Source organism: Strix uralensis, chromosome 1, assembly GCF_047716275.1.
Source record: "Strix uralensis isolate ZFMK-TIS-50842 chromosome 1, bStrUra1, whole genome shotgun sequence".
Classification (NCBI taxonomy): Eukaryota; Metazoa; Chordata; class Aves; order Strigiformes; family Strigidae; genus Strix; species Strix uralensis.
Genome location: NC_133972.1, coordinates 172,267,693 through 172,281,410, shown reverse-complemented (window position 1 = coordinate 172,281,410; position 13,718 = coordinate 172,267,693). Strand labels below are relative to the sequence as shown.

The 13,718-nt window shown below is 46.1% G+C and overlaps 1 protein-coding gene across 9 annotated transcripts in view; it reads left to right on the top strand.

Annotated features, from left to right (window-relative positions):
• Positions 1–13,718, top strand: part of TSNARE1 (t-SNARE domain containing 1) — a 508,719-nt gene that overhangs the window by 45,664 nt on the left and 449,337 nt on the right. For 3 of the 9 annotated variants that reach the window (XM_074894684.1, XM_074894711.1, XM_074894701.1), the window contains one exon: positions 4,835–4,885. The exons of 5 other annotated variants lie outside the window; for them this stretch is intronic. The gene's annotated coding sequence lies outside the window, so the exon portion shown is untranslated. Of the gene's footprint in view, positions 1–2,392; positions 2,521–3,145; positions 3,261–4,834; positions 4,886–13,718 lie in introns of all 9 variants that reach the window. One more of the 9 variants, XM_074894721.1, reaches the window with a different exon arrangement.

Here is a 13,718-nt window from a genome sequence, read left to right as displayed (position 1 = left end):
CGGATATCAGGGGTTTGCTGTGGTCTAGTATTTCATCTTTGCCCAAAAGCTCTCTGTATGGTAAGAAGTTGATGTGCGTGGTGGGTGGAGATGCTTTCAGAGATGGTTCTCAGAAGCACTTTCTACTTAGGGATGCTGAACCTGTGACATGTCATGGTGGTGTAGCCCCCGAACGTTGTGTTTGCTCCCACCTTCTCCTTGAGGTTTTTAAAGAGATTGTTTTGCTTTTCCCCTGGATTCTAGTTTTACTTCTCTTGTGTCAGTGTGTTGGCAAAGCCAGAACATGCACGAGACTTTCAGCAATGTTTTCTGAGAAAACATTCATGGTTGCCTTTTGCTGCTCCAAAATATCGGGGAACCTGTATTCTCCTGGTCCTCCCATCTCTATTTGTATTGGAGGATGACTGTCATCCAGTACATGGAGAAGACAGTGCTCTAAAGGCAGCCTTCTTGTGTCTCAAGCAACAGGGGTTAAACCTTGATGATGGTGGGGCTGGAACACTGCTTTGAAGTCTGGTAGCAGCAGAGTGATGCTCTTGCTGCTGCAAATGCAGATTCCCATTAGCTCTTTCAGCTGTCGGGAGTCTCTTGACGTGACACGGGGAAGTTTCCGCATGATGAATTTCAGGGAGTGAGGCGAGGGCGGGTGTACATTTTAATTTTAGTTCTGCATGATGGAAGATGCTTGCGAGCCCATCATATTAATTTCAAAAGCTCTTTGGTATTGTGGTTATTTTGCTGGAATAATACAGTGGGTTGACTGGAGAATAAGCAAGCAAAGCAGGAGTTTGTGCAGACATAAGTTTAGCCTGCACAGCCTGTCAGTAACCACCTGTATATCTTCCTTGACCCTGATCCTACCCCTAGGAAAGAGGTTCTGACCCTGAAGAATCTTTGCGTCCTCACTCTTTTGGACTGTAGTTACTGGATTGGAAATACTCCAGTTGTCCAGCTCTCTAGCTCAGCCATCTTCCACTGGTCCCATCTGCTAATTCATCCTTCAGGAGAAACAGAGTTGATGTCATGCCAGCAGGAACTGTCGTAAGCTATTTTCATGTCTAGCGCCTGGGCACGGCATAAGGGAAGGCATGGAGAATTCCCAGAAAGGCAGTTGAGTAATGGAAGGTGATGGGTCCAGATCGAGCAGAGACATCTGCAGAAAAGGGTCCCTCTTCTCCTGCTCCGGTTTCCATGCAGTTGAGCTTTGACAGAATTAAAACTTCAGGTAACCTCCTTGTGAAAGCCTTTGCTTGTTCAAAAGGGGGAGCTGGTGGCAATCCAATTATACCATTTCAAGCTGAGAGAAATGTGACGTTAGCACAGACAGTTGGTCCCCACAGCACGTGTAGGACCACGCGAGGTGACCTAGCAGCGAGGGTGTGAACGTTGGGGTGAGGAAGCCTGGGTTGATGTCTCCACATCAAAAGTGTTGTTAGTAATAGAGGTGTACAGGGCAGTGTCTTTGTTGATTTGTCTCGGTATGTCGTGGCTTCCACCCCAGACACTCTTTAGGTTTTGGGGATATGGTGTACATATGGTTGTGTTGCAGCTTGGGGACATTCCTGGAGAACCCACCAGGCAAACTCCCCTAGATAGCAGCTGTATTGCACATTGTACAAGCAAGATGCAATCTGTGCCTCCACATCATGATTTTTGTTGTTTTTTTTAATAAATATTTTGTTTGTGTGCTTGGATGGCATTTTCCATTCAAAAAGGGAGGGAAAGAATGAATGTGTCACCCACACCCGAGATGCTGGGCACATAACTCAGGAGAATTACTCATAAAACTGCAACCTCATTATCCAACTATGAAGGATTTCTTCCACCAATTTCCTCAGTCTGGCCACAGTCCTGAAATTAATCTCACCTAAACAGTCAGTAGCATTTCCTCTATCAGTACAGGCAGAAATCATTCTGTTTTGTGGCTGAATGCTTCAGACAAATAAAAAAAAAAAAAAAAAAAAAAAAAAAAAAGGGGGCAAAAAGAAAAAAAGCCCAAAGTATAATACTTAAATATTTGTATACAATACTTTGCTCTGGGTTTTAGAAAAGGGTGTCTTCATCCCAGTTCCAAGCAGATGATCCCCTGGAAGCTCTGGATGGATTGACATGATGTCATCATAGTGTGTATCAGCATATAGAGGTTAAATCTGTTGTGACTTTGTTGGCCTCTTTAGAGCTGCTCTTTCTCCTGCCATCTGAAGGTTTGGTGTGAGGTTCGTCCAACCTCCCTGCCTTTCTTATTGAATCTTAACATGTTTCTGTCTGTCATCTCCCACACCATGTTTCCTGCTTCCAATCCTTGGCCATCACCACGAACAGCTGACACTGCCCTTAAGCATGCTCATCCTGGCTGAACAGCGGGATGCTTTTCACAATGTTTGCTTTCCAGATGGATCTCCCCTCTCCAAGTCTGCTGTTTTGCTCTGCTGGGGAAAACACAGCTGCCCTGGGGTTTGTTGTTCACGCTGAGGCGTAGGTGGAGCAGATTGGAGAAGACTCAAAGCACCTGGGTGACTGGTGAGTTGGGTGGTTGAGGTGGATTCCCCCCTGTAAACATCTCAGGAGGAGGGGATAGCTTACCCTTTTGGGTAGCAGATGGGATCTGGAGGTACTGCCCTTGCGGGCAGTGGTAGGATGAGCTGATTTTTCGATCTAATTGTTTGGAAGAGCCCATGTGAGGCTTCAGACTCTCTGAAGTCCTGTATTTATTTCTCCTGATGGGTTTTAGCTGCTCTTAACACTGCCTTGCAGTAAATGGGGATGGTGAGCATGTGAGGGTTGAAATTCAGATCTGAGTGCATCTCTCACTGATGTTAACATTCAGAAATCTAAGGGTGTCTTACATGCTCCTCATCATATTTTTCCTAAATTTCTGTTCCTGGAGCAGAAGAGACTGGCAGCTGAAGTCATGAAGTCCCAGCTCTCAGCCCCTACTGCTCATTTTCTTAAAGAAGCGATGAAGTAAAGGTGCTTTAGGATGCCCAGCAGAAAAAGGATCTTTTTAACCAGAGCAGTGATGGTATTGCCCAACAAGGAGTTGGGCCTAGGATGTCCTAGGCAATACAAGGCAAACCGGCAGGTTGCACATCGCCTTGTCCTGCCCATTAATCTCCAAGAAGTTGATTAATGTTTCTTTTGTCAGCTGCTAGCTATGGTTGAAGGCGTTTTAAAGTTTGTCCGTGGACTAGTTTTGCCTTGCCAAGAGGACATGAGAGTGCTGCTGGGGATGCCCCAGGTGTAGGATGCTGAAGGATGAGGTGGGTACCACTCATCTGCTAACAAAGAATCTGGTAAACAAGAGGGGGAGGATTGAGCTGAGCTGCCTGATGGTGATTTTAATAGGTTAAATGGGCAGGTGTTTGGGAATTACATCCTCAAGCTGCAACAAATCAATAACATCAATGCTTACAAAATACCTCATACAATTTGATGCAAATCTTGATTAAACTTCTAGACTGGCTGTCCATAGCCTGAAGCGCTCAGTAACACGTCTATTTGTTGAGCTGCCTTTTGATGTTTCTCGCAGCCAGCAACAAGAAGGTGCTGATACAGGAGGGAAAAGTGGGCTGTCACAGTGTGTAACTGCCTTAGTGTGCTTGCACAGAGGTCACTGAAGACTGGGTTTGCTCCTCCAGGCAGATACAAATCATTGCTGCAATTTTATCTCTGAATTTTTCTGACTGGGGAAATTGCATCCTTTTTTTTTTTTTTTTTTTTTTAAGTGAACTTTGTATATAGAGCATGAATGTAGGAAGTAAATAGCATTTATGTAGGAAGTGTTTATTAATACCTTAAAAATATCACTGTGGTCAGAATATGGTGACCAAAGGAGTAGAGGAGCTGAACGCAGTGTGTGAAGAAGGGCTTCCTTGTTGGCGTTAATAGAACAAAGCAAGTAGGTGCATTAATTAAAAGGCCTTTTGTGATAAGACTGATGAATGGACACTGCATTTTCTTTGTAACAGAGGAAATGAGGAAGTACTGCATACTTAATAGCTATTGCAAAGTAGGTGAACACTTTAAGGAGTCTATAATTGATCTGGCTAAAGGTCATCTTGCACCATCTGGGTGTCTGTGGGTGAAACCCTGTAGCTTGTGGGTGCAGCTCTGGGTTGCATCTTGAAAGCCGCCCAGTGCTTGGTGAATGGAGGACCTGCCTCTTGGGGTTGCACCAGTACATTTTTCCTTGCAGGAGGATTGGGTGGTTTTACAGCCAAGAGGTGTTGTTTCTAGAAGGAGAATCCTTGGAATAAAAGCTAAAAATGGAAGTTCTTGCAAGGTAGGGATGTGTGTCCATGTGTGCAAGCAAGCATGAGAGAGTAACAACCTGCTGGTGAGAACTGCAAAGATCTTGATTCAACAGGGCTCTCCGTGTTTTCTCAAATTTGACATAAACTGAAATGCTTAACTGGATTGTGGCCAGAGTGTTCCTCCCACGGCAGGTTCAGGATCTTAAAGAAAACAGGACAGTTCAGTAAGTGATTACCCTTTCCCACTGCAGGTTTTAATTTATTATTTTTTGCAGGTATCTTGCAATTAATTATAATTCTACTTTTGCACCTCTGCTAATCTGGAAATTTTAAAACCCTTTAGCAGTTTTAGAGGTTTATATCCCCTTTCTCTTAAAAAGGAGATGCTGTTCCTATACTCAGCAATGATGTTTTGAGGAATCAATGCTTGCTTTTGTACCTGTTCATACAGCCCAGCTCGGAGGCTTCAGGTTGTTGCTGGACGCCAGAGTTCACGGCGCTGATGATATCCGTGTCCTTAGCCATGACAGTGAAATAATTTTGTTCCCAGTACTAACCAGTTGTCTTGCATTTCCTTCCAGATTAGAAGAAAGTCTTGTGTGACCAGGGGAACGGGACTTAGGAAGCAGTTGGTAAGAGCATCTCTGCAGGAGAGGGTCACCTGCACGTGGAAGGGTGGGGCTTGGGCAGATGCAAATAAAATTTTTGCCCTTAAGAATTTACTTTTTTTTCCTGGCTTTCATTTATAGAAGTTTCACCCTCTTTTGGACTGAGTTGCGAAAAGGGAGAGCTGGTTTATGAAAGTTTTGGTGGTGAGGCTGGGGAGGGAGTCCCTGTGCGCCATGCCTCAGCTTCACTCATATGGAGAGTAACGTTATCCAAGAGCTCTCTCAGAGCTTTGGCCATATTTTCGTGTTCTTCCCATGTTGTCGTGTGCTGATCTTCTGATGGTTTCATGTCTTTGATCTCTAGAGCTAGCTATGTACAGAAAAAAAATGAAATACAGAGAATGGCAGTGTTTTGAAACATGGGTGCTTAAAGGTGCCATGCAGAATTAGAATCATAGCATAGTTTGGGTTGGAAGGGACCTTTAAAGATCATCTAGTCCAACCCCTTGCAACGAGCAGGGACATCTTCAACCAGATCAGGTTGCTCAGAGCCCCGTCCAACCTGGCCTTGAGTGTTTCCAGGGATGGGGCATTGACCACCTCTCTGTTCCAGTGTTTCACCACCCTCATCGTAAAAAATATCTTCCTTTTATCTAGTCTGAATCTGCCCTCTTTTAGTTTAAAACCATTACCCCTTGTCCTGTTGCTACAGGCTATATTAAAAAGTTTGTGCCCAAATTCCCTGAAATCACTGAGAATTGTGTTGTTCTGTAGGTCTTCAGGTTTAACTTCATGTTTTCTTGAAAACTCTTGCCAGGGTGAGTAAAGGCTTATTGGTCTCCTGCGCAGTGTGGAAGACAAGCAGGGGAGTGCTGGTCCCATGCTGCGCTGTTGGCTGCTCACTGCTTCACTCCCAGAGGACTTACTCTCTGCTCCAGCAGCAGATTCACAAGCGGCAGCTCCGTTCGTGGGCAGGAAAGCCAAAGCCAAGCTCCATTGGCTTTTCCCAGGACTATTCTTTTGTTTTCCCTCCTATCTGATTTACCTCCGCTTGCAGGTGTGGGGAGCTGCTGTGGATTTACATGACTCCTCCATGGTATCCCTTGAGACAGCAACTCTGATTCATCACCTCCAAGGCTCGTGTAAGGGGACAAAGCAGAGCTTTGTGTAATTTTCATGGTACCTGCGGCAGCACCGGTGCTGAATCAGCAGGACGGGTGCCCCTTTTGATACGGGTGATGTTTCCCTACATGTCAGTGCTCATTGCCCCTGGATCTCCTTGTAGCAGTACTGAGTAAAGAGTATTAGTGGTGTTACCGCTGTCCTGAATAGTCCCACAGCACCATGTTTGGCTGGAGAAAAGTAACATAAATTGTCCTCCCTCAAGGATCTGGGTTGAAGATTAGAGGATTTGGCTTCAGTACGAGCTAGTTGTGCCTTAAAACAAATTTCGCTGAAGGCGTCTTTTTCTCAGCATTATGGCTTTCCCTTTCCATCTCTTGCTGTTATGTGCAGTTTCTTCTGTGTGGCAGAAAGGACCAGCTGCGTGGGAATATGACCTCTGGGAGCGGCCTAGACCGGTGGGTTAGAAAGCTGTAGTCAGCCAAGTTGGTGGGGCAGATTGTTTTAGCAAAGTGGGGGGAAATAACTCTTGTGGCATCTCTGTATCTCTGACTTATCCTGCTTTTGCTGGACCCGGAGTCACAAGCGTGGTGCAGGATGTTGTTTTGTGGTGTGAATTATGTGGAATGCCAAACGTGATGAATGTGAAAGTCCCTTTGTGCTTTGAGAGATGTGTGGATGGTGTCAGCCAAGCTGGGTTCAAGATATTTAGCTCCCATCAGCTGTTGTGATGGTCCCTGGCTGTGTTGATAGCGTGTTAGCCCCCGTTGATTTGTTGACCTGTCCAACTTTGTAACTGTTTCTGTGGTGTCTTTGCGCTCTTGGACACTTGCTGATCGCCCTCTCAGAATCACAGAATCATCTAGGTTGGAAAGGACCTTGAAGATCATCTAGTCCAACCGTTACCTAGCACTGACAGTTCCCAACTACACCATATCCCTAAGTGCTATGTCAACCCGACTCTTGAACACCTCCAGGGATGGGGACTCCACCACCTCCCTGGGCAGCCCATTCCAACCCATTCTGGAAAGAAATACTTCCTGATATCTAGTCTAAACCTTCCCTGGCGCAACTTGAGGCCATTCCCTCTTGTCCTATCACTTATTACTTGGTTAAGGAGGCTCATCCCCAGCTCTGTGTGTAGCATGGGTCTGCTCCTCTGCTGTCTACACCAAGTTGGGTGGGAGTGTTGATCTGCTCGAGGGTAGGGAGGCTCTGCAGAGAGATCTGGACAGGCTGGAGCGATGGGCTAAGGCCAACTGTAGGAGTTTCAATAAGGCCAAATGCCAGGTTTGGCACTTGGGCCACAAGAACCCCCAGCAGCGCTACAGGCTTGGGGAGGAGTGGCTGGAGAGCTGCAAGTCAGGGAGGGACCTGGGGGGGGGATTGATAATGAGCCAGCAGTGTGCCCAGGTGGCCAAGAAGGCCAATGGTATCCTGGCTTGTATCAGCAATAGCGTGGCCAGCAGGGAAAGGGAAGGGATCTTACCCCTGTACTCGGCACTGGTGAGGCCGCCCCTCGATGAGTGTGTTCAGTTTTGGGCCCCTCACTCCAAAAAGGCCATTGAATGTCTCAAGCGTGTCCAGAGAAGGGCAACGGAGCTGGTGCAGGGTCTGGAGCACAGGTCTGATGGGGAGCGGCTGAGGGAACTGGGGTTGTTTAGTCTGGAGAAGAGGAGGCTGAGGGGAGACCTCATGGCCCTCTACAACTCCCTGAAAGGAGGGTGCAGAGAGGGGGGATGAGTCTCTTGAAGCAAGGAACAAGCGCCAGGACAAGAGGGAATGGCCTCAAGCTGCGCCAGGGCAGGGTCAGACTGGCTCTTAGGAAGGATTTCTTTGCAGAAGGGGTTGTTGGGCGTTGGAATGGTCTGCCCAGGGCAGGGGGGGAGTCCCCATCCCTGGAGGGGTTGAAGAGTCGGGTTGACCCAGCGCTGAGGGATCTGGTGGAGTTGAGAACCGTCAGTGTGAGGTTAATGGTTGGACTGGATGATCTTCAAGGTCTTTTCCAGCTGAGATGATTCTGTGATTCTGAGGATGAGGAAAGTGGGTGAGAACTGTTTGGGGAGGGTCACCGCAGCTGCAGGTTGTGTATGGGATGCTCTTGAAAGCCTCGCTGTTTGGTAGCCACATGTTGGTCCTTTGAGAGCAAAGCTACAGAAGGCCATCTCTTGCAGCAGGGAGGCTGATTCTCTTCCTGATCAGATTTGCTGTTTTTCACCTCCCGATACCCTAAAAGTCCAGGCAGCAGAGTTATTTTTAGCTCATTCACTCTCCCTGCCTGGGATCTGCACTGAGCGAGTGCTTGGTGAAGGTGCTTTCACTGAAAGGGGTGGTCAAGGTTCAAGCACAGTGTGCTCCGTGACTCCAGCCCCTTCATCCAGTCGGCCAAGTGTTTGCCAGAGGCTACTGAGGTCTGGAGAGGCCACTCCATGCTACGTACACCAGCAGGTCCTCCCTGAGGATGTTGTTCAACTGGCCTGACCAATGCTTCAACCATTCAGGTAACGCAAGTAAGAGGTTGACCGGGGTTAAGCCTGTGCCTGGATTTCTGCTTAGGTGGGAGCAGTGAGCATCAGACTTCTCGTGTGTGTCCAAGTTGTTGTCCGTCTTTCTTGTCTGTGACTGGTCATTTGTGCTTTCAGGTAGAGGCACAGTGATTGGAAAAATTGTGGGTTTATCGATGCATAAAAATACATGTGCATGCACACGACTGTATGTAAAAGATACCTTGTTTGCTAAAGCAAATGGAGATATAACATTCATGTGTTGATGCCCTTATGTGCCCAGGTCCTTGCTAGATCTTGAGGCATTTTCTCCATACCCCTGTCCTTCTGATCTTTGCAAATGTTGCTGTTGCACCTCACAAATGCTGTTTTCCATGTGGATGCTGATTTTGTCTTTAGGAGTGCTAAGGAATTGGGGATGTTGTTTATCCAAGTGCCCATACAGGGGCTTCAAGCTAGTGATGTGGACTTGGGTTGCTGTTGCTCCTCTCCCAGCATGCTGCTCTGTATCCTCATCCCATGTGTGGTTCCTGGCTGTGGCATTGCTCTGCGGGATGCTGTCAAGTATGTATGGAAGGAAAAAGGAGCCATTATACAACATCCTTGTATGGGTGTCCCAGCTGTCAGTGTGTGATGTGAACAGTGTGATGCCCCAAAAAAGGTTTGCCCTGGGTGGTGGGTTAATCTGGTACTTACCCACGCCTGCCTTCGTCTGGATGTCCTGATGTTTAGCATTCAGTACATCACCCACCTTAGAGCAATGGGCAGTGTCGCCAAGCTGTTAGCATATTTTGTGTTTTCTCAAACCAGTTTCTTGGCCAACATTTCAGTACTGGGGTGGTTTCTGGCCAGATTTCACCCATGTGGTGGTCCCTGCTCAGTAAGCAGGGCTGGCTTCGCCTCCGCAAAGCCTGCAGCTCCCATCTTGCTGCTTTTCCCTTGCATCTCAACGCTTGCATTCCTGCAAGCGAACAAGATAACCGCCATGTAGTTTTTGTAACAAACTCTCCTCAAAGTGACAACCGTGGGCAAAAGCGTGTTGATGTGGTGCACTGGGATTGCTGATTCGCTGGGCCGTCGTCCTAATCTCTTTAGAGCTGGAAGAGATTGAAGAGCATTGCCGCTCTGAGCTTCCTCCGTTGTCTTTCTTGAGAAACGCCGCCTCCAAGTAACCTGGGATCTGCACAAATTCCACGGTCTTCCCCAAAGAAGTAGGAAGGTGTTCTCCCACGTCGGCAACGTGGTTTTGGGTTTGGCAGAGCAGAGCGTACAACTAGAGGGAAAGCTTTCCGTGCTTGGACGCAAGCATTGCTGTCTGGCCGCGGGAGGTGTCTGCCGTGTACCGCATGGGAAAAGGTTTCTTGTGTTTTGGGAGTGCTCCTCAGATGGGGAAAACCTGGGTGTTAAGGAAAGATTTATCTTTTTTTTTTTTTTTTTTTTTTTTTTTTTTGAGATGCGGGGGAATACGGGGAAGTGAAACTGTAGATATTGCAGTAGCTATTGCCAAGAACAGCTCCTGGATGTTTGTCAGCTTTAAAAATGAGCTTGATCTCCACCGCATACTAAGAGATTGATGAGAGCTTTCCTGTGCTGTGCAGGTGTTTGGACTAAGCACCAGCACCTGAAAACACATGAACTTTGGAAATCCAATGTTTTTCCCACTTCTCACCCTCCTGCGGCATCGAGAATCTGCTGGTGGTTGCTGTCACCATTTTCCAGTTTATCGATGTCCTCTGTTGCAGCTCAGGTGGGATGGGTGAAAGATGAGACTGTCCTTGCCCTCCCTCCATCAAATGGCTACCAACTTCAGGTTGGGATGCTATGATGGGGTTCATGATTTAACTTTATTTATTTATTTATTTTTTTGAAGAAGTGGAAGGATTGATTTTTTTTTTTTTAATTATTTATTTCTCTTTTGACCTGGAACTTCCAGAAACTCAGGCTCCAGAATCAAGAGCAGGTACCTCCTTGTCTTAAAAGTGAATACATGTGTGCAACCACCTTAATTTCTGCAGCAAGCTGCCAGTGAGCTGGGGATGAGTCTCTTTAACCAAGTAATGAACGATAAGACAAGAGGGAATGGGCTCAAGTTGCACCAGGGAAGGTTTAGACTAGATATCAGGAAGCATTTCTTTACAGAATGGGTAGTTAGGCGTTGGAATGGGCTGCCCAGGGAGGTGGTGGAGTCCCCATCCCTGAAGGTGTTCAAGAGTAGGGTTGACATAGCGCTTAGGGATATGGTGTAGTTGGGATCTGTCAGTGCTAGGTTAATGGTTGGGCTAGATGATCTTCAAGGTCCTTTCCAACCTAGATGATTCTGTGATTCTGTGAATCTGTCCTGTGTTGGGCAAGACTTTTTGGCCACAGCCTCCATTTTTCAGGGCACATCAGCATATTTTGAATTATCTGTATCTCTGGACCTTACAACTTTTCTCTCCTTTTGCTAGCTTTGGATCTTTTTGTGTGTTGTAAAAACACCTCCTCCACGCATGGGCAGGTTTCTATGCTGGTTTAGGATGGCAGCCAGCATTTCTACAGCTGGTGCGTTGAGCATCGTGCAAGGTTTCTGCAAAAGAGGGAAATCCAGATGTCCCCTTTTTTCTAAGTGGTGAGGAAGATGCTGATGTGAGTTACTTCTGCGTTTAGAGATCCGAAAGGCCAAATGTATTTATCTTTTAGCTGAACTGGGTGGCAGCTCTCCAGCCTGCTTGCTGCAAATTCAAGGTTATTTTATGGAGCCATGGTGGGGATCTCTCATCTTTTTTCTCTCCTCTCACAGTATGTATGTATGGAGATACCGTGTGCGGGGTGGTGTTAGAGCGGGTGCTGTGAGGGATGTGGATTGCAAGGATGAACTGCGTGTAGGTTTGGAAGAGGATTTTGTTGGCAGCTAAAGAGTAGTGGGAAGGGAGACAGGCATTGATTGTACAGGAATGGTCTCTAGAACGCAAAAAATACTGTTTGATGCTGGATCAGTAAGACAAGGAAACCCTGTGCACTATTCAAATCTGTTACTAATTCCAAGGGAAAGGACATCACTCTTTTCTAAAATGACATTTTTTCTATGAAATTTGAAATGCTGGTGAAACTTTGAAATTCTTGGTGACTTCCCAACTCAACTCTTCCCAGCCTCATCCTCCAGAAGGGTACAACCTATAGCAGGGAAGGAGAGTTCGTAAAATCAAGCAGGGCCAAGATAATGAAGAGGAGAGGCAATAGTATGGTGCCTGTCATTGAGGGAGAGCGCTTCTGCATTTGGAGATGGTTTGAATCAACGTTTGCTGTTTTAAGGCTGGTTCATGTCATCAGTCCTTGTCTCCTCAACAATATAATTGCCTGAGGTGATCCGCTCTGGCCCAAGCTGACCAGCTGGGAAGGATCTTGTCTTGGAAACTTTGGAGTTAGAAGTATGTTCTGAGAAAAAAAACGATGTGCTCTGTTTTGAGAGAGCAGCTGGGAAGCAGAATAAAATCCTTTTTTTTTTTTTTTTTGAAAAGGAACAAAAAATAATACAGAAAGAAAGAAAGAACCTGTAAACAGAGGGTTGAAAAGGCTCAACTTCTGTACTATTGTGTGTGAATATTACTCTGAAGCCCTCATTGGGATCAAAGCACCTTTGCTGAATGCAAAGTATTGTCTGTGCCCACCAGCATTGCTGCTTCTCAACAAGGTGCAGTTGTTCAGTAAGTAGTTACAATTTTGGGGGAAAATATCTAGAAGTGATTAAAAGTAATTTAAAATATCTGTGCTTTCCTATTAAGCTTTTGCTGGTGGCATTAAACAGTCTATTTCTTCCCCTGCACTTACAACAAGCCTATTGTCACGCTGTAGACATTTTTATGATAAAAAACATAACATCATGTATCGACCAAAGCTCAGTTAACTAAAGCAAGTGGGAGACCTCCCTTGGCAGACAACAACCTGTGCCTGCAGATGTTGATTTCTCTAGGGATTAGTAAATTTGGCATATCAGTGTATTTTTAAATAACTCCATAACCTCACAGTGCCAGTTAGGGAAAGGGTGTTATTTGCATTCTTACCCTGCCCCTTAAATTGGACCAGGAAAACCATGTGGTAGGCTTTTTTTTTCTTTCAATTGCAATAGAGCAACAACAATAACAAACAAACAAACAAAAAGCAGTAAGCAGTTGGGGCAGACTGTGGAGTGGAGGGGATACAGATGTGTTAATGCTTTCCTGGGTCTGAAAAATGCCTGCTTTTCCCATTGCTATAAAAACAAGGTTGCAGCTCCAAAAACATTTGCCATGTGTTGCACCCATGTAATAATATAAGAGGTAGAAGTTATAGTACAAGAGCTTGCATGAGGAGCTTGAAAATGCTCAAAACCCCTCTTGGATGGGGTCAGGAGGTGCTGCTTTCGTTGGGTATTTGAGGCAACTTTTGGGTTGCATCTTTTCATTGGGTATTTGAGGCAACTTTTAGGTTGCATCTTTTCACAGCCATCTTGGCCTTTGCTTGGTGTTGTGAGTGCTTTTCCAAACTGAAAACATCTTGGAGTTTCAGTCGAGTGAATGATTTCTTAGAGTCAGCTAGATTTTGTTGGTGGGGTTGGACTTTGTTAGGCATGGGGGGTGACCTGAATAAAACAGTATTTGGCTTATGGGGGTTGTCCCCAGTGACTTCTGTCTTCACTCTAGAGAGGACTTTGGACTTCAGGTCCATGGGAATCCTTGGTCTTGCCCTCCTTGAACCTCTTCTGTTGAGAAAAGTTGGCTAAAGGCAACAGATGATTCATTATAAGCATTGACATCCCTACTGACTGTTACGATAGACAGGTGTTTTCCATATGCTAGTGGCTTGATGTCTCACTTTCAGATATTGTCCCAAAGCCTTTTTTTACCTTCTTTCTTTGCTTCTCTAAATAATAACTGAAGGAAGAAAAAAACCTTGGAGGGTGCTATCATAGCTGGTGTGGAAGGTGCTATATAAAACAAGGCTGTCTTGGACAGCATTGCTCATCCCGTCAGTGCAGCCATTGGGTGGTTTGTGGGCCCTCAGCGTGTGAGCACTTTCTGGCAGTTTGGTCCTGTGGCCAGAGCTGCTCTTCTCATTAATGAAATCTGAGGACTGTTATGGTGAAATACTGTCCTTTTCCACCAGCGTTCCCCTCCCTTGCCCTTACTTCTTCTTTGGACCTGTGCTTCCTCCTTAGGACAGGGAGAATTCCCAGTGTCTACAGTGAGGAGAAGTGAAAGAAGGTTAAAAAAGAA